At 34.3% G+C, this 22,026-nt stretch overlaps 1 protein-coding gene across 7 annotated transcripts in view; it reads left to right on the forward strand.

Annotated features, from left to right (window-relative positions):
• LOC129750864 (uncharacterized) overlaps positions 1-22,026 on the forward strand; it is a 165,054-nt gene that overhangs the window by 96,741 nt on the left and 46,287 nt on the right. For all 7 annotated transcript variants that reach the window (XM_055745977.1, XM_055745982.1, XM_055745980.1 and 4 more), the window contains one exon: positions 20,767-20,920. The gene's annotated coding sequence lies outside the window, so the exon portion shown is untranslated. The remainder of the gene's footprint in view (positions 1-20,766; positions 20,921-22,026) is intronic.

Genomic DNA, 22,026 nt, shown 5'->3' on the forward strand with positions numbered 1-22,026 from the left:
AAGAATACAAAAGGTGGAAAGACTCCCATAATCAAAAATTTGTTTTTTGGTCTTGTAATCTTTCAGATATTTGATATTTTTTTCGAAATTTACATAAAATACTTTATTTTTTTCCCCCCTCAGGGTTTTTGGAAATTTCGAAGGGGGGGGGGGGGGGGGTGACAAAAGAAGAAATTGATATTTGTTCCAGCCTAACTGACTATATAATAAGAATGCTCAATCAGTTGCCAGCTGGCCAGGTATATACACGAATGAGCACATACTTAGGCAGAATCCGTGCACCCATTGGTGGATAACCAACATACATACATACATACACACAGCTTCGCGGGCCGCATAAACATGTCTCGAGGGCCGTATGCGTCTCGCGATTTGCTCATCCTTGGTTTAAGGTAATTTAATTCCAAATACATAATAATACAGTAATTTTTAGATGTCCCTACTAAAAAGGACATCACTTTTCACCGCTAGGCCGATAAATCAAAGTAACAAACAAAAATTACGGTGATCAATCTCTTCATAAAATTAAAAAAAAAAACTTTGGCCAAAAAGAAATAAAAACACGACATCATAGCATCGGTGGTAGGTCACTATCAGACTATCGACCGTACCGTTTCGCATGCAAACCCCGCATGTAACGAAATGCGAAGAGAACAAACTGAGAAGACTAAACATCGATAGATGCGTTTCTGAGTTAAAGGGAGCTTATCTGAGCGATCACATATCATCTTTTTGTTCGTCCGCACTGCAAGTTTTCTCTTGTGGGGCGGACCACGCTTGGCCTACTAATGTGTGGTGGTAGATGCAACTCTATCTGTATCTACCGCTTCATAGTAGTAGGCTCGTGAGGAACAAAAATTTGATATGTGATGGTAATGCTTCTAAACAAATTCTACCCGCTCATTTTCACCATCTTTCATTTCTTCTAACCTTCTATCCATCTATATAAAAATTTCATAATCTTTAGATGTCCCTACTAAAAAGGACATCACTTTTCACCGCTAGGCCGATAAATCAAAGTAACAAACTAATTTTTAAATTTTATCACGGCTAAAATAAAATTTCAAAACTAAAAATTTAATTTTTATGACGTTATTTTTAATGTTTTCAGTAGTGAAAACGTTTTGTATCAATAAGTGTTGATCATGAGAGGTAATTATCAAAGTTTACTAAACACAAAGGATCGATTTCAGTTCAAATTGTTCTTGTCTATAGCAATTTCGAGATTTTTTATTGAAATAAAACCATGTAGAATATCAATTTGATAGTGTAGGGGAGATAAGGGCATAACGACCACCTTAAGGAAGACGCTTGCGCTTATTTAACTATAGCAAACAGCACATATTATATGTGACCTACATCATTGTTTCATGTTCAGACACTAAAATAGTCTATTTCCTAACTGGTTGATAATTGAAAAAGTAAATATAAACGTTTCAAAATGCATTTTAATTTTTTTTGCTGAATGCTGAAAATCAGTAATTTACTGATCAGTAATATACTGATCAGTAATATACTGCGGCAGTATAAGCAACATAAATCGGGATACGATGGGCGTTTTCTGCCGTGGAATCAAGCAGTGGAATTCACTCGATGAAGTCAACTGAATATAGAGCTACAGCTTGGCTTGTTTCATCATACGATTTGGCCTATTGGTTAGACGTCGGAGAGGTTATCAGTAGACTCGAGTTCGATTCCTGTTCGAGGTGGTTTTTTTTATTCATTTACCATTCATGGGCGATGCATTTTGCACTAAACGATGAGGCGTATATCAATTAAACAAAGCAATATTTACTAAAATAATGTATGACTGTTTGCAGAATACAAACAATTTACACACTCATATATTATGTTTCTGGTACTTTGAACAAGGGGGCCCCCCGAGGGAAAAGAAGTTTTAACATTACTTTAATCATACTACTACAAATCCATGAAAAGAACTCAAAACTAGAAAATCTGGATGAAAACTTGAAATATAAAAACTAAAGAGCCCCCGTGAAATAATATCTAGATTAGTTTTTGTCTTAACAAAGTTAAGGGGGCCCCCTAGAGTAAGCAGTGAAGAAGCTCTCCCACATTTTGCGAGCTGAGAATAATAAAATCTTCTGGACAAAACCAAATTCGGAAAAATAAGAAAAATATTAGGAAAAACACCTCAAATTTTCCTTTTTTATCAAATCATATCAGTTACGATATTCTGTACAGAACAGGTAAAATAAAGAAAAAATTTCATTTTTCATTTTCATTACATTCAAACGTCTCGCACAACAATAATATTTGTTGTTACGTTGAGTTTCCAAGTTATGGTTTACTGCACTAAAATAGCAGCTAATTTCGCTTTATGATAAACATTTCAGAATTTTACCCGAGCAGTATCCGGGTTAATATCAATTATTCAATCATTATTATTAAAATTATTATTAAAATTAAAATCATTATTATTGAAATATGCATTGGTTTCTAAATTCTAAACCCTTTTCCCTCCCTATTTTTGAATGTAAAATATTTGTTAAAAAACTGTAGTTCCTTAAATTGGACCAATCGACAGTACAGGGTTTCTGTATTGAATTTCCATCCCAATTTCTGTTTTAGACTTGAAATTGGTATTGGAACATTTTCAACTGATTCATCCAAAATTTTATCATCGTCTGAAGTGAATATCCTGAATTCAGTATATCATTTTCCGAATGATCATTCTCAAATTATCATAAAAACGATCTCATAGTTGAGTTGCTAGTATCATTGAGTGATTTTCTTAATATGAATATTTCTATGATCTTAATCTTATCTTTTTCCAGATTCAATTCATCGGGATTTTCAAGTCTTGTGTTGTTTCTTCAGTTACTGAAGTTCAGTTTCATTATTTTTCTGAATTTTGAAAATTCAGAATCTTTGTTTAAGGTACTAAACTCATTTGTATTCCTTATCTGATTTTTTTCAATGATAACTGGTTCTGTGTTTTTAGCATTTAATCTTTATTCTTATTTTTTTTCAACCGATCATTTTTCCACTAATACCCCTTTGGCTTTAAGGGTATCGAATGAAATTAATATTTGGTGTAATTTCTGCTTTTGCTCTGATTGTAACTCTGTATATTTTTATTTTTAATTTAATTCATATTTCGTTTCTCAAAACTTGATTTAAAACACTGAATTTTGGTTCTGAATATAACGTTATTTAAAGATTTGAATTCTTAAACTCTTATATCTGTATCTCTATGGAATGTGGATTTAATTATTTGTTTGTTTTTTTTTATTTTTTTTTTTCTATGTTTCAAATCTTCATGGTACTTCCTAATTGTCATTAGGTAAATATTTCTCGATTAAGCACAAACCAAACGATCAATGATAATATGAAAATCATTTAGAATATCTATCCGGTCATTTTTTTTTTAAATTAGAGAATATTAGTTGGTGATAAGGGTTTTAAAAACAATGAGAATTAAATTTTATCAGAGTTTTCATTTCTAAGAAATTTCTAAACTCTTTACCAATGTTTGCACATGATTGATTAACAATTTTTATTTGTTTTAAAATACTAGAAACTATGTTCTACGCAGACAACATGGTTTTTGGAAGATAGTATACTGCGCTCATCTCCAGTTTTTTACACGTTTGAAAGGTTTTGTATTTTCTGGGTAGCATTTGGAAAAAAAATCGAATTATAGGGGCCCCCCGAGAGAAATTGCCCCGGGCCCCCCGATGGCTTAATCCGGCCCTGATCATGAATGACAAATGAAAAAAAAATCTCCTCGAACAGGAATCGAACTCGAGTCTTCTGATTACATCTCCGACATCTTACCAATAGGCTAAATCGTCTGATGTTAGCTGGTGAAGCTAAAACTCTATCATTCAGTTGACTACTTCGAGTTGGATTCGCTGCTAGATGCTACGGAAGAAAACGCTCTTCGTGCCGCGATAAATTGTTCTCAATTAATTATCGAATCAAATTAAAGTAAAAACGCGTTTTAAAATTAATTTTAGTGAAAAATCAAAAACTAATGATGGTGAAAATTGAGGAACAATGTGTACATCATGTTGCAGTGCGTACAATATAGATCAATATGATTCAAAGGTCATAAAAGCGAATTTCCTGGTGCTCAAATATTATAATATTTTCGTCACTTGAGAACCTAGATGTTTTTGTTTAAACATGTCTGCAAAGATGATAAAGAGATTTCTTTTTTGGTGAAAAATTTATACTATAGGAAGTACGAATCTATTCCTAATGAAAATTTATTTAAAAAAAACGCATACTTTTGAAGAAAAGAGAAGTGCTTCCTATGTCCCGGGTGCTTGTTATGCCCTTATCTCCCCTACATCTTATTAAAGTGAATTATTTCGTTTCTAAGGCGGCATCCATAAATTACGTAACGCAAAAATGCAGCTTTTTGACCCCCTCCCCCCCGTATGCCACAAATCGTAACGCTACGACGTACCCCCCTTTGAAAATTACGTAACGCTGATAATTCCCCCCCCCCCTATCTTATAATGTTTTTAAATACTGATTTTCGAAGATCAAAAAAAGAATTTGACATAATTTTTTCAACGTTTTACAAAACGGAATTTATATCCATCCAAATCGCTTCTTAGTACTCAATGATGATAACTTTTTGATAAAATAAATTGATTGTCTTAATCCGAGTTGCTCTGTGCTTGTTCACTGATGATCTTCCTTGTTTACTTTAGTTTGTTAAAAAAGTATAACTTGTTATGCAAAATATATTTCACTTAGTAGTATTCGTCGGAATAATCAAAATTGAATTTTTTTTTAAATCAATTGAGAAAAAAATAGTAAAATTTCCGTCTTAAGGTTGAACTGAGTTCTTAGGAGTAAATGAACCTAATATTCGGTTTTCCAACGGTTATTTTACGGATATTCAATTCGGATATTCAATCAATGTCGGAGTCTATCTCAGAATCTTTAAAGGGGAAAGAATACAAACCAGTTTCAATCATGTTGAAGCCTACAAATTTTAAGCAGATTTTGGTATGTTTATCATTCTGCGAAAATGGCATGACATCAAAATAGCTGCGATTAAGTAAACTGAAATTTTTAAGGAAAAAAATCGTTACGTAACGATGAGCATACCTCCCCCCCTATGTCACAATTCGTAACGCTCGAGCTTACTCCCTCCCCCCCCCCCTAGGAGCGTTACGTAATTTATGGATGCCCCCAGGAAATGTAACAATCGTTTTCTCTTATGTCCATTTTAAAAAAAAATTCAAAATAAAACTGCATCAAATAATTATTCCATGCAAATTTCAAATTTCAATATTTTAATCTCCACACCTTTGATTAACTGAAAAGTTTCCATTCCGAAATATATTTTGAAATTTGCTCAACTCAGACAACTAAAGTGTGTTTCTCGAATTTTGCTCTATCGACTGATAATTTTCATATGCAGAAAACCAGAAATCTTAGTTCTTTTAACATATTTTAAGACAAAGCTATCCATTCAGCCAATACTAAAGGCTGCCCAATCGGTATTGCCCACGCTACCCTCACTGACCATACTGACTGGACTCTCGATTTCGTTTGTTGATAATTTTTCCAACAGTACGCAATATCGATTCCAGAGTGCGCATCGATCGATTTGAAGAAATGCTATACCAGTTAGAAAATGCCACCCAACTTTCGAAAAAAACAGGCAATACAGACGATAAAATCGGGCTAAATAGGTACATTTTTTCTACAGAGCATTTGTATCGGAAAAAATGGTAAGTTCGCCACCTACCGTCGATATTGCGAACCTGCTAAATTTGACGAAAAAAATGTGTGTTCTAAGTGTCATGTCAGTATGATCAGTGCTACCCTTTCAAATAAACAAATTATATAAAGGAATCAGAGACACTTATCTCTTTTCAAAAACGCTTAAATTCACCCATTTTTTTTATATTATTCGCATAACCAAAAAAGTTTACTTTTTTAAGAGCGGCTCACCAAGCACAAATAACAACACTAGCATTTACGTGACGTTAAAATACTTAAGTCGATTATTAAAAATATTTTTAAAATCCAAATGACGATTTTAAAAATTATACAGCTAAATTAAGCAGTTCAATGGCGTTTTCATATTATTAAATACTTTTATTCCGTAACATAAACTATAAAAAATATCTCGAACAAAGACGCTCTACGCTTTTGAAAGAATATTAATGTTCTGTAGCTTTATTATCTTTAATTAATCTTAAATTTTCATCACTTTTTGATCCGATCTAAACGTTGTCAACTCGATTAACCTATTTCGGCAAGCAAACGTTGCAAAAGATGACATGCGACAGACCACAACAATCCGGTATGTTCATGTTGTGCACTATGTTGTTGTTCGGATCACTTCCGCACTCACGGTTTACACACGTGCAGCATACACATAGATACATACCTAAATCCAAACTACTCCCAACCACATGGAACTTATTGCCGACCCGAGGATGCCACAACAATTCATCAAGTTTTGTGTAGGGGAGAGTGGGGATACTTGATCCCCTTTTCTTATTTTCACCATATCTTTTTGTAAAAATTTAGCAACTCGCCGTCTTTGACATTTTCTGACAGCTTGTAACTTCAAGTTTCTATGCTCCAAAAACTAGAACGATACTTGAACCCGTTGATGAACTAGAAGCATTTTCGTGGGAGTAAAAAAATTGCGATTTTTCTGAAGTTAGGGGAGATTTGATCCCCTATTGAAGGAGACTTGATCTTTTATTCAGGAAGCCCTAATCCTTGTATAAAAATCAAACAAAACCCCAAGATAGAATGTAAATTGACTATTTTGGTCATGTTTGTCTCATTTCACAACTTATAACAGACATAAGAAGAAAATTCTATAACTTTGTCTCAACGCTAATAACATTGCATACTTAAAGGCGCTATTTTTTATAATTAAGAGAAAATTAATTATTTTTGCTCTTTTCTTCAGACAATTGTTTGATAAATATTAGTTTTTGGATAAATATTAGTAATTTCGTAATCAGCAATCATAACGATCAATTCAGAAGAAGAATATGCCGTTTGGAAGGGGGATCAATTGTACCCAACTCTAGGAGATCAATTGTACCCATAATCAACATTTTAGAAAACTTTTTCTGAAAAAAATTGAGAGTTTTCCATTGCTTTGAAAATATGGCATTATGAAGTTCATTTTACGTTCGAACGATTGATACATTGGAACAAATATTTTTTTTATAATTTTCCCATGTAAGGAACATTTTAAAGTGATGAAAAAAGATCTTCAAGTTACATTTTGTGAAATTTTTCAAACAAAGTTCAATTACTCAAACAATTATTTTGTTAAAATTTTTTAAACTACAAGCATTGTTATTTTGCTCATTTTGGCACATTTTTCAAGAACATTTGGTCTTTGTAAGACATTCCAGTTTCGAGATATAGCTAAGGAATCAAGTATCCCCAGGGATCAAGTATCCTCATTCTCCCCTATGGATCTGACAATGTTTCCGACCGCAATATCGGTCGCGAAAATTGTTCAAAATTTATTTGGATTGACTAGTTTGGAATTGTCTGTAACAAATGCGAGGTTTGTTAACCTAGACACTCAGAAGGTAACGATGTCGGAAATCGCTATAGATAACAATTCAATTCACGCATTCCTCTGGTAACTGAGTGGAAAAGTTGATAACGATACAAGTTCACATTTCGCTTCCCCACGCTGGTTTCCATGTGACTAAATATTTAGCACGAGAGTTTACGTACCACCAGATCTTATCTTTCGACTTATATTGGTGTAAGCACCAATCCAGCCAGAGTATTTTACATCATTAGACTTCGGTGCCGATTTGATTGCTTCAGAAAAATACATATATGTACCTACCGTCCTATAACAATGACAATCGAAGAATTCTAGAAGAAAAAACACCTGAAAGATTAAACTAATTGAAATTTTGGAAAACTGTTCAGCAATTGATATGCGATATCAATTTTAGGCACATAAGTTTCAGTCAACAGGGACGAGCATATGGCAATTTGGCTCTACGGAATGTAAATTACCCTTTTTGTCTTCATTGATTTACGTTTATTCCCGTTTACAATAAATAAAATATAGGGTAATGCAATCGCATCACCAGTATAGCGCCATTGCACAATAACAAACTATCGGACTGGGTAGATAAGCAACACGTTCCCAAATTGGAACAACAGCTGCATTTTTCAGGGATAGCACGAAACTTACCTCATCTCCATTCCCACTTCCAATTCCACACTAGAAGACACAGATCCCCAAAACAACGAGCGCAAAAGTGAACCTTAGAGCAACCCCACCCGTGCAATATTCATACCTACAGACCCTATGCTTCTCTATTCTGGGCTCGTCGGATTTGCTGCTCAGTGTTCTACAAGCCTCGGGCAGGACCATGACCACACCACAAAATGGCAAAGCTTTGCTCTCTCCCAGCAGCGATGCACGTGTCCAATGGGAGATACCTACCAACCTCCATTTTTTTTGCTCTCGGTTCTTTTGATATAGGGTGCGCTGCTGCACAATGAAGCAAAATGTGGCCTAGGTCACGAACACGGACCAATGTGCTGTGCAGGCTGCGGTGTGTGCTAGTTAAGTGGAGCTACAAACAAAAAGGCGAGTGCAGATGCAGACACCAACTGCATGTTCCAGTAAATTTTGTAGTTGCACAAATTTTTAAATTGTTTTCCGTATCCTTGGAGCTTGATTCCGGAACAATATCTGCGATATGAATAATTTTTTTTTTAAGGAAATTGTTACAAACGGGTTTCTACGCAAGCAATTCTGTTATCTGGGGTGATGATAGATTTCTTTATTGTTTTGTTATCGACCGCGAGACCCCCATCGACCGGAATGCTCAATCTGAGAGTTGATTATAACCATCGCAAGGCCGGTTCGAAAAGGTTTAACAATGCCACAAAGTTGCTTACGGAGGAATTTCCGTATTTGTTTGAAGGATTGGTTTTGGATTACCTTCTAATTAAGCCCTTTAATGCTTTGTTATTATCTATGTTACTATTTAATCGATTTCAATTAGATTCAGAATATATCTCTAAATGTGCGTATCACACACGCATCAATTAGAATGATTTATGAGAACACCTATTTCGATCGGAAAAAAGGCGTACTATTCTTTTTGTGAAATTTCACGAAATGTACTCTATTTTGTGAAAGAAATTTTATCAGAAGAACGAACTTATTTCTTCAAGTCAATCAAGTTTGTGTTCCACATTTTATAAAGGGATTACGAAAGAAATGAGCAAACAACAACTTACCGAAATATCCAGTTTTTATAAAGGCATCTTCTAGTCATAATCAACAGTGAGCGCGATAAGCGCCTTTGAGTATGCAATAAGCCCCAAACAGTTTGTAATTTTTTTTTTATTTATTTATTAACCCTCATCCGCATTAGGGTGTCATTTTGACACCATTGCAAGTTTGAAGGCTTGTAACTTTTTTCAGAAGCTTCAAAATACAAAAATTTCTTCGGGGACCCTAAATGAATTCAAAAGTTCTTCAATATTGCATCTTTACTTTTTTTTTATGGACGAACCCTGGAAGCCTGGACAAAAAAACTCCCTTTTCCGACTTTTGGTGTCATTTTGACACCACAAAAGTAAAATCTATTTAAGTCGTTTGAATTATTATGAACTTCATAAAAAACTTATATCAATAGAAACCTTGTAATGTCAGTAAAATATGCTTAGAACATTATATACAGCTAAAGTTACAAGTTTTCTCGTTATTCAGCATGAAAGAAAAAAATCCGAAAAAACATGCCTCACGAAAACTGCTGTAGTTCATATATTGCACGTCCAAAAAAATATTTGTCTTATGCATATGAAAGCTGAAGTTAATGCCTACATCATGAAGACAAGAAATATTTTTTTAAATTTTTTTTAATGAAATGGTCACAAAAAGTTCAAAAAACTGGTCTAGAAAACCTACGTTTCATTCGATTGCTAGTAAATACTGTTTGAGCGATGGTAGAGTTTTAGAAAAAATATGACAACAAACTTTATTAAAATTCTAACATTTTGCTGTCTTTAGATTTGAGATGCAACAAAAATTGAAATTACTGGAATTTTTCAAAGTTCACTACTTTGCGCAATTTTTTTTACAAATTGAAATTTCATCTGTTTTTGTGGTCCACCGTCAGGTTGTACCCGGATTTTCAGTGCTTTTACTTTGTTTGGACCAATCAAAAGTATATTCATTGGAAAGCTAATTTAATCTACACTCTAGTGAGGTGCAACAAATCTCGCTGTGAGATTTCCCAAAAATATTAAAATTATAAACGTAAAATCATTCCTGAATTTCTAGAACTACAAGCACCGCGTCCAGCAAAACGTGTTTGTTTGCTCTCCGAGTAGGTACGGTGGGTGGTGATTTGGTCAGAGAGCGAAGCCGACAGACGAAGAAATGCACGACACGCATCGTTATTTCGTCTGTCGGCTTCGCTCTCTGCTCGAATCACCACCCACCGTACCTACTCGGAGAGTTGAGGCATGTTTTTTCGGATTTTTTTTCTTTCATGCTGAATAACGAGAAAACTTGTAACTTTTGCGGTATATAATGTTCTAAACATATTTTACTGACGTTACAAGGTTTCTTTTGATGTAAGTTTTGTTCAAATAGGTCTAACACGCCAAAAGTTATAACGATTTGAGCTTGTGGTGTCAAATTGACACCACAAGTGCTCATTAGGGTAATGAAATCTAATGCGGATGAGGGTTAACAATTTTGTAGCAGTTGGATTAGTCTGAAGACTGTTGTCGACTGCTGAAGCCGGCGATACAGATGTGCACGTGATTAACACTTGACCCCTATGACTTCTTCGAGGGGTGGATTTGTTGGTGTTCCGGCAGGTAAACTTCAAAGTCATACTTTGCTACTAGGAATAGGATGAGCTAAGGAAGGATATTGGTAAGGTTTGAGGATTGCAAAGCTAGGGGATAATTTCCTATCCCATTTTGCTCCCAAGAGTCCATATAAGTAGGTTTTACCGCGCCTACGTCGCATTGCTTTAGGAGATTGTCTTGGGAGTGCTATGAAAGAATTAAAGTTTTTTATGATTGCGAAGCGAAGAGATAACCAATCCCCCGACTAACCAAACTATCTTTGTACCGTAAGGCTTCGTCAAGGTGGATCAGTACCACTAAGCTGAATAAGTTTAAGATGCGTTGAAGAGAAAAATCTTAAGGTTATTTTTGTGCGAAGTGTGTTCTTGCTCTAAGCAAAAAGAAATTAATGTTTTCAGCGCTTCTCGTATTTCTATTGTGAATGTTATTTATATAAATGAGTTCAAGGTTCGATTTCAGTAGGTTTCTTGAGATTTTGAAAAAGAAAGTTAAGGTTTCAAATTTGTTAAGCATTTCCAAAGGTAATAGTTTTTGACTGTATAGTAATCTAGTGGAAAATAAGGTAGGCAAATTTTTAACATATTTGAGAGCTTTGTTTTGAAGAATCTTAAGGCGTTGCAAGCGTGTTTCAGCTGCATAGCCCCAAATGGAATTCATGTAGATCAGGTGGGATTGTACACAAGCATGAGGGAGTTATTTTTTTGCAAATATGGCTTATATGAGCGTCCCATTTCAGATGTTCGTCAATGTATAAACCAAGATATTTTATTTCAGAGATTTGTTGAATCTGCGTTTCATTTATTGACAATGTCAATGTTCTAGAGTGACCTCTTAAGGAAAACACCTTAAGTTTAGTTTTCTTTAGATTCATCGACAAATGATTTTTAGAGAAGTATTCGGACAGTAATTTTATGTCCCGTTCAATTAATGTCTTCAAATTCATCGAATCATCGGTTGCATAAAGTAGAGTGGCATCATCTGCGTACATTTTCAGTTTTCCGAAAAGCGGTGTTTGAAATATATCATTAATATAAATATTAAATAGCAATGGTCCAAGGACGGAACCTTGAGGTACACCATATTTTATTACTTTGTGAGAGCTATAATTTGATCCTATGTGAACTGCTTGAGTTCGATTGGACAAATACGATTCCATCAGTGATAATGCAGTGTTATCAAAACCAATTTCTTTGAGTTTTTGTAATAAAATTGGATGATGAACGCAATCAAATGCTTTGCTGAGGTCTATGAAAACACAGGATACGATTTTTTTAGAATCAAGATTCACAGTTATATCGTTGATTAATTTTGCAACTGCAGTTAAAGTATTTGATTTAGGAACAAATCCAAATTGGTTTCGATTAATTGTTTGATTGTTTTGGCAAAAACATTGAATTTGTTCAAACAAAATTTTTTCAAACGGCTTCGAAAGTGAATTCAGAATAGATATTGGTCTGTAGTTACTCATTAGATTTCTTGCACCCGATTTGTAAACGGGTATAACTTTCGCGACTTTAAGTGAATCTGGAAATCGCCCAACATCGATTGATTGATTAATGAGTTCCGTGTATTTTTCAAGAAAATATGATTCATATTTAAGTAAGAATCTTGGTGAAATACCATCTATTCCCGAGGCAGAATTGTGTTTCAATTTATGAATGAAGGTGCTGACATTTTCACTAGACACGTTCGAAAATGAGAATCTTATTTGTGGCTGTAGAAGATCAGGGATTGACGCATTCCAATCATTCAGTACAGTTTGGCATACATTAATGTAGTAATTATTGAATGATTCACATACTTCTTTAGGTTCTTTAATCATAAGTTCATTCTCCTCAATTTCTGTTGGAATCAAGTTTCTTTCATTTGAGGTTTTGTTAAAGATCAGTTGATTAATGTTTTGCCACAGTTTCCGAGGATCATTTATATTGGTATCAATTTGTGTCGCATAATAGTTCTTTTTAAGATCTTTTATGGACCTTGACAACTGATTTCTAATTTGTTTATAATTTTCAGTGAAAGCTGGATTACGCTTTGAGAGATGATAAAGTTCACGTTTCTTTTCAATAAGTTTCAAGATTTGTTGATTGAGATAAGGTTTTTTAAAAGATCGTTTAGATTTTATATTAATTTTCCTAGTATTTCGATCAATCAGTGATTTGTAATGTGAGGATAGTTCATTAAAATTACAAACATGATCTACGTTCAGATCATCGCTGTTAATTTTATCGTGTTCTAAAACTGTCTTAGTGAAGACATTGGATTTATTTTTGCTGACGTTGTTCAAATCTTTTACAGAGAGTATTATACTTTTATGGTCCGAAAGGTCGGGGTCTATGTTAATTAAAGTTAACTGGTATGCTTTTTCAAGAAGATCTGTTAAAACATGATCGATGATAGTTTTGATTGTATTTGATTCGCGTGTCGCAGAAGATTCATTTATTTGGTTTAGAATTGAAAATCCATTGCTTCCAATCGTATTGGTATAGTCTAAAACGAGTCGATAAACAGGATTCAATAGATTTAGATTAAAATCTCCAATTACAATACTATTGGGGAAGCAAGATAGCAAGGTATCCAATTTGCTTATGAATACATATCGTCCTGGATTATAAATGCCAACGATATTCATACTAAATTCTGGTAGTTTTACAACTAGGAAATCAGAATCATCAGAATTTTCACAATGAACGAGTTGAGAGCTTATATTTTCATTGATCAGAATAGACACACCTCCTCGGTACCGTATGTTGCGACCAACACGCAAAAAGCAATCTAAATTTGATGTCCCTTAATGATGCTGGAAAAATTGCATTTTTCGTTGAGCTAGAGTGAACCGAGCCATACAAATTTCACACACTTTCTAAATGGGAAATATTTTAGATTCAACTTACTGGTAGTGTTCTAAACGATGGTGAGCTACGAAAATAAGCTTATATTATCATTAGAAGTTAAAAATCCCTCCAATCCACTAGGAGAAATGGAAAACGAAATTCAAAGGATTCAGTTTAGTCTGGCCTAACGAAAATTTATACAAATGCTGACGAAGTTTTTGGCCACTAGAGCGTAATTCATAATTAAAATAATTAGTTTTCAGTTCATACAGAGCCGAAGAACAGTTTCAAATAGGAAAACCGAACCAAATGCAGATCATTCCGTACAAAACAAATTTTCTTAAGTAAAACGTGCTTTTTATTTTTTCCTTTAAAGTGGCTCTCAGTTCACTTTGGCGCAGCGCATTTTTGCCAATACAGTGATATTGATTTTAAGATTTGAAATTCCGTAGCTATTTAGTTCAGTTCTAAAATAAGAATCCGAATAGAGAAAAGAATTTCGACTCGAATATCGATAACTCAATAAGAAAACATATATAGAATTCAGAAATAAGAATTTTGAAATAGGTTTTTATTATGACTTTTAAGTCAAAATCAAATATTTCAAGTCACAGGAAATCGGTAATCTTGGTACGATGCCTATTCATAAAAATTCTGTATTTAAATATTATAATTAACCAGCTTCCTTTTACCTTTAAATTTATAAACCGTTATAAATGTTTAACTTCATTCACACGTCCTCAACTTCTTCGTGCTCGTGAATAAATTTTTATGAAAATCGACTTATAATTATTCGAATTGTATCAAATTTAAAGTTAATTTTGTACGGGGGCCTCTTTTCAATAAAAAATAAAATTTTTGAAAATATTGTGCAAATCATCTCTGACTCGAAAAACTCTCAGATACCTATACCGTATTTGTTTATGCCGAGTGTTGCACTAGTGTTGCACTGGTGCACCACTAGGTGCTGTCAAACTGTTTGTTTATTCGGACGGTGTTGCGCTGGTTTTGACCTGGTGTTGCACTGCCATCGGGCGGTAGTGCCCCGAAAATTTTGTCAGTGTTGCGAGAGAGCGTGTGAGTGAGTGAGGTAGCAATACACTGGCGACGATTTGTGTTTGTTTTTGTCGGATACGGTGGAACACTGATTGAGGGGAGAAAACAAATACGGTACAAATTTCCCTTTATTCCCATAGCCTGTCTGTCTATACGTGATTTTGTTACAAAGAAAACGCCTCCATTTTTATACATAGGATTGAATTATACCCCCATTCATCTAAACTAGGGTTACCATATCCCGTGACACCCAAAAGAGTACATTGAGATCATTTGTCCGTAAAGTCAGGAAAAACGTTAATAAGTAGAACCCGCTTATCCAAACTCCAGTTTTCTAAGCTTGCGAGTTATCCTAGTCATCAGGTTGACACAAGATCCAAATATTTTTAGATCTTGGCGCCCGGATGGTATGCAAAAACATGTGCAATAGAACCCCGCTTACTTGAGGTAGCCAGGAGAGGGACCACCTCGGATAAGTGAAACCTCGGTTTGAACGAAATACATTGACAAACCCTATCCTTTTGCTCTGGTATTGAATATCATTCAGGCGCATAGCTCGGTTCTAACATGGTTTTATTTTTCAATTTAATAGACGTTTCTGGCAAGTTTAGATTTTAAACTTGCCAAAAACGTCCAATTAATAGCTAAAGCGGGGTTTATATTTCGTGTTATCTGAGGTGGCACCGAGATATTTCAATTTAATAGAATACTGTTAATGTCTTGGAGGTTATGTGACTTACTTATCTATTTACTAACTTACTCAATAAATTTTCTTTTAAAATATTCTTGTGCTATAGATACCTAATTCTTTTGCATATTGATTACTGTTTGCATACTCAAAGGCGCTTATCGCGCTCACTGTTTACAACGACCAAAAGTGTATGATTATTATAACAAAATGTAAAAGTAATTTGTTGTAAGCTGTATTCCTTTCATAGTTTTTGCATAAGACGTGAAAAAACTTCATAAAATGGAAGGAATACGTTGGTTTTGCTGATCAAATGTCTTCCAACAAAAAAAGAGTACATTTGGTAAAATTTTACAAAAAGAAGAGTACGCCCATTTCTCGATCGAAAAAGAGTACATGTACTCTTAAAAGAGTACGTATGGTATTCCTAATCTAAGCTTCTTATCAGTTTGTAGTTAGTAACTCTTAGTCACTTTTTTGTAGCACAACATTAATATTAAAATTTATTTTTGTTTATTTCTATTTAATCCTTGATTTGAAATTTGTTTATAAACATTAACTTTCAAGTTATCTTCAGGTTATCAATAATTATTTATCACGGTTTCGAAGGAATTAGAAGAATTTCGATTTTTTTCCTGTAACACGGCTCATTGGCGGCGCACACTTTCTTCGACCATAGTTTTAGCTAGCCGTTTTAGATATTCGTTCTAGTTATCAGATTGATGTCTTTGACAACCTTTCCCTTTGCTTTGAGTCTCCTCTTCATGATTGCCCAGTTTTTTCTTTTTCTTTTTTTTTGTGATGGTCCCACAGGCCCATTCGGGTCCTTCCTCCACCCCATACGCTTCTTTAGGAGTGGGAGGGACTAGTTATCCTCTGGATAATTATGTTTACATTATTTGATCAATTCCTGTACGACTTGTTTGTCTTACTCCCGCGTATGTCCATCACCGTACATTTTTTTTATCTGATACTTCTTCAGATCTTCATCACATCCATATGATCCTTTTTAGGATTGGTCATTGTTTCAGATTGACTGTTTGACGTATTGTATTGTCAGTTTCTTAAAGACATTTAAGTTCGAACTGTCTTTGATGTTCAGCGGCAGATTATTATACATCTTCAGTCCGTTGTAGAAAACAGAACGTTTGGTCATCTTTTTTTCTGGCCAAATCTCGGTCCGATAGATAGGAATTTCTCTTAACCCATTCAAGACGGCGACTTTTTTCGAACGCGTCCCCCAGGAGTGATACATTTCTATTCTTTGATTCGATCAATTTTTATTATATGCAGTCCTCTCCTCGAAATAAAATTATTTCCAATAGCCGAATTGCACAATGGGTAGAAGATAATAATACACCATATTGAACATGTTCATCATTCGTTTCAATTTTTGTTCTTTTTATAAAGGAAAAAATATAATGCAAAGAATATCATGTAATGTGGTTTAAACCAACAATTAGTTTATTCTTAACTTTTTACAATGAGAATGTGTTTACTTTTGTGGTTTATGTTTTTTTTTCAATTTTATCGGTTTTAACCTGATTTTTTTCCTCCTCTGTGGATTTTTATCTAACCGGGAACTTTTGAAGCTGTCCAATTTTTTAATGTTGAAAGCAAGGTTGCCGAAAAAATGTGTGTTTTTGCAAAAACAAATCCGATTTTCTGTGATTTAACCAAGAAATAGTGTGATGGAAAAAGCCCCAAAATCATTATCATGACTTTCCTAAACAAAACAAAAATTCAAAACTTATGTTAACATTTTTCTCAAATACGTAGGTACAAAATTTAACAAATCTGTGAAATCAATGAATATTTCCAAAAATCTGTGTTCCGTGACTGTGATGAAAATTTGGACGAATCTCTGTGGAATTATAGATTATTCTGTGATTTCGGCAACCTCGTTTGAAAAGAGGGTGATTTGTTTATTTGTGTAAAACATCAACGGATCACATGTTGATCCTAATGATAGCCTAATAAAATAATAAATTAAAAACTACTTAAAACTACAAAGTTTGCCCATCATTTCATGAACGCACATCGAACGGAACGTTAAAATTTCAAAAATTTAACTGAAATATTAAATTAAAATTTATTAGAAATTCATGTTTGAATATTTAATAATAAAATTAAATAACGATGATGGTATTATCAGCAAATTAATAATTCGTTTAATAATATTTTCAACTATAAGATACAGATTTCACCTTTGTGAAAGTAGAATTAACTAAAAATTCCCCGACAAGGGCTGTAGAACCCAACAGCACGCTCGAAAGGTTATGAATTTAAAAGTTGGACTTAATAAGACGGAATTCATAAAAACTCTATACTGGTCCTAGATGCATATCAATTTAAGTTATTATCCCCTCACTATAGCCTAAATAACCACCGACGCACACTTCCACAAAAACAACACAAATAACAAGCAAATGACCTGTTGTCTGTAGCGACGAAACGAAACCCTGTCTGCGCGGCCTTATTTTATAAGTAATTTTCATCCCCAAATATTTTGAAGACATTTTCATACACAGTGAAACCAATGCAAAGTAACGTTTATCTATCCTTTATAGATTCTATTGGTTAGAGAACCATGAAAATTAGTCCACTAATTCAATTTATTCAAAATCATGAAAAAGTTCAAACTATTTCCATTGCACACACGGTGTGCAATCCGTCTCGAGTGGGTATATTATCTTCAAAATCTTACTACGCAGTTTCCGGTCGACAGTTTAACTCCGACGATTAGCTTGAAGTTTTCGAATCACCTTCAATATTTCCTTATACCGTATGAAATCGCGTCATACGGTATTTCTGGGCAATTTCAGCTAGCTAGCCTCGATGCAGACCACAATGGATTTTCAAAATAACTGTGCATAATTTTTTCCCTTCTTTCGGCTTTTATATTGATTGTTTACAAAGTACCTACATTCGATATGCGGAAAAGCATACGTGAAGCTGACAAAATTCCCGACACGTGGGCGCCAAGAACTTCCAAATCTGTCCACCAGGAGCGCCACAATATGAGCAAAAGATTGTTCCAATTCTCAATGAAGCAAGCCTTAGAAACAGGATCTTAATGGTAGAGCACACGTAAAATGATAAAAAGGTAAAATTTACCGAGATAAAAAGGTGAAAGCTTAATCAATCCAAATAGGTAACTTTTACCTCATCGAGGTTAAACTCACATCGCAACAAGATCAAGTTTTTGTGTGAGTTCTCATCATGAAACTATATATTATTGATACAAAGATTCCCAAAACATTAAACACATAGGTAATGAAAAATTCAAATTAAAATTCAAATGTACTTATGCCTTTGTTTCATGTAATTTGATTACTTCCCAGAACACATTTGAACAGGCGAAGAGAAAAAAACTTTTTAGACATTGAATGGGCAACCAGTAGGATGTTCGTTTTTGCCCAGCGAATCGCAAAGGTAAATTAACCTCTTTTCTAGGTAAAAAAGAAAGACGGTACAATGCACCTTTTTCCTAAGTGAATGAAAAAAAGATAAAAAAAAATAAAAAATCTTTTGATTCGATTGAATATTTTTTTCAATTTCCCCCGTCTTTTGTTAATCTTTAGACTTTATAAATTATCCAAGCTTCTGTCTTCAACAACTCATTTTGTTATTTTATCCTTCCTAAGCTGTTCGCTAAATATCCGTTTCGGGGAAATTTGACTTGTAAATAGTTTGTTGTCGTTCCTGTGGACGCGATTTTGATGATAGGTAGTCATTGTGTAGGTACCTAGTTTATTTTAGTTTCTCAACATTTCAAAATTAAGTAAATTTGTTTTACCAGGCTGTCTGTATTAGGTTCCGTATAAAAAAAAAGTCTCAAAATTTTTTTTATTTTTGAATTGCTCATAATTTCTGACAGCTTTGCTGTATTAAAGGGTTTCTTTGATTTTTGGAATTGTCATCACATCTATCCGACGATGTATAAATGAGTAAGAGTTCGATGAACGTATCCCGGATTTCCGGTAGAAAAAAAAGTCGTACTTAAAACAAAGACATCCAACTTCATCTTTGCTTCGCTTTATCTCATGTCTCAATTCTAAGCTCACATTTTAGTTCATTTTTCGTTAATTTGTTTATTGTTTTCATAGAACATACTTGGTCTCTAAAATATCTCAGTGCTTCAGTATATTGGAATGATGGTGATTATTTAAGATGTTTTGAATATGTGCTTCGGGTCATATTGACCCGAACAGGTTTGGAGGGTTTTTTTTAATGGTAGGAAATTATCATTTTACACTTGTTTAGGTTATTGGTATTATAATTTATCATTTAGAATTCATCGCATGGGTTTTCCTGTTTATGATAAAAGGAAATAAAAGTTTGATTCAAAATGTTGTGCTTGAAATTTTTCTTTTCCCTATCAATCACTGACTGTTTAGTGTTCAACTTGAAAAGTAGAACGTCTAAATATAAGCTCGTTTTCCAAGAATTTCGTTGAAGAGCTTATTTGGCTATCTTTGTCACCAGGCTGTTGTGCCTCCAGCGATGTCATTTTAATAATAACCTCGGCCTCCACGTTCATACATACATGTATTGAAGGATGCAGCTCATTGAAGAGAAGGATGCAAGCAACCTGGGCCGGATAACGTTCGGGTGCTTTTAGGATCGAATCGCCGCGCCATCATTTTTCCCGAATCCACTTCCGCCGGAAACGAATTTCAGCGGTGGATGATGCACCCTGCTCTATAAATGTGTGTAGATACGTGTAGGAGCCTACAGGTGTATGACAATCACAGGGTTCTAAATATAGCGTTCGCTCGCTGACTGGCTGGAGGGATGCTGGGTTGTGTTTATTGGAATGTATGTTCTCCGGTTATTGGTGAAGAGAACTGATAATGTAAACGGGGGAAGAGCAATTGCTATTTATTACTCGGTCTAATGGAAAGCTCTTACCGAAATGAAACTACCGAAAAAGAAATTATGTTAGTTTATACTTACTACAACATCGTTGTGACGTTGAGTTGGTTTAAGGTCGCATCCATTGAGGTAGTCAATGTGTAGTAAGCACGTAGGACTGGCTAGAGATAATTAAACAATTGATCTTCAATGGTCGGTATCATAGATCAATTGCCTTCGGCAATACTGGGTATGGTATATGGTTGTTTGCTATCAATTAGACATGATCCATGGTGAGACGATTTGGAACATCAGATGACTCGTACAAACAACAATGTTCCTTGATCATCTCAATTGACCAATTTGTTATGAAAGTTTGTTAGGTAAAATATTTCAATTTTTTTCGAATCCCAATAGTTCAAACTTCTTTTCGAATTGACATCAACCGTAGATTCCAATCATTGATCGATTCTCTCTTTTTCTCACTAATTCCAGATTCATTTCATTGTTCCGGGTAGTAATCGGATAAAACCGCATGGACGCCTTTTCAACGAAACGTAAGCAGCATTACACGACCGGTGATTTCAATCCGCCAGCCCCATATTCTAAACAGACGCAGAGCAAACGGAACATTCTCTCCAAGCAAGAGGTAGGTGCTCAGGGTTTGAGGGTGTTTATTGGGTGGGGTGGATGGGATTTGTTGTTTGTTTGTTTTTTCGATTGAGTAATATTGCAAGTTTGCGTTCAAGCCAAGGTGCAAGTAGATAATCAACTTATCCCCGATTACGTTGATTTATCAATCAATGGACATCGGCTTAGCTTTGGGATTAAATTTCGCACGCCGGCGATAGAAACTGGTTTCGTTGACTTAGGGTATTATATCGATACCGAGAAATTTAAATCATTTGTAACAAATTTTCAACCCTCAACCTCAGGAAATACTTGATGAATTTTGAATTCTCATGGTAGAAAATCAATAATATCTCTTACAGGGCTTGATATTAAGTTTTTAATATTAGCATAAGAAAATTCGGTTTCAGTTTTAGCTTTGAAACCTTGAAATGTAACTGAAACTGAAAATTTAAAAAATTAAGCAAATTTTTACTTCATTCATTCAATGATTCATCGGCCTTAACGAATCTTCAAATCTTAACTGGCACGTGAGGTGTTTCAAAGTGAAATTTTACTCGAAAGCAGAGGTGAGAAACCTTTTGAACCCCCGGGCCTTTTGAATTTGAAATTCTTGTGGCGGGCCGCACTCAAAATAAAATTAATTTAAAAATAGCAGAGCATATCTCATAAACAATTTTCGACAAAATCAAATCTGAAAATTGAAAGAAAACTTAAATTTTACATCGACTTTTTTATGCAAGGCGAACAATACCTGCCAAAATTGAATACCTACATACATCACTTGGTATATCTGAATTAGGTATTTTAGGTTAATCTTAATTTTTGAACTGATTTGCACTTCTTCGGAACATCCATTCTTCCAAATAGAAACATCATTCCCTTTGATATAAAAAACAACAATTGTTGAAGTTCTTTATATGGTTAATCAAAAAAGTTTTTACCATTTTTTGACAAAAATCCATGTTTTCTCATGTCGTTGAACTATTTGTCAGCACTTCCGTTAAAAAGTTTTCTGGGATGATATCCCATCGATTGATAGTCTTATAGCTTATAGTGAGTTTAATGTATTTTCAGGAAATTCTGTCTTCTCAGCGTTCGACGTTGAATCGTTACTGAACATTA

This window comes from Uranotaenia lowii, chromosome 3 (genome assembly GCF_029784155.1).
Source record: "Uranotaenia lowii strain MFRU-FL chromosome 3, ASM2978415v1, whole genome shotgun sequence".
NCBI classification, from domain to species: domain Eukaryota; kingdom Metazoa; phylum Arthropoda; class Insecta; order Diptera; family Culicidae; genus Uranotaenia; species Uranotaenia lowii.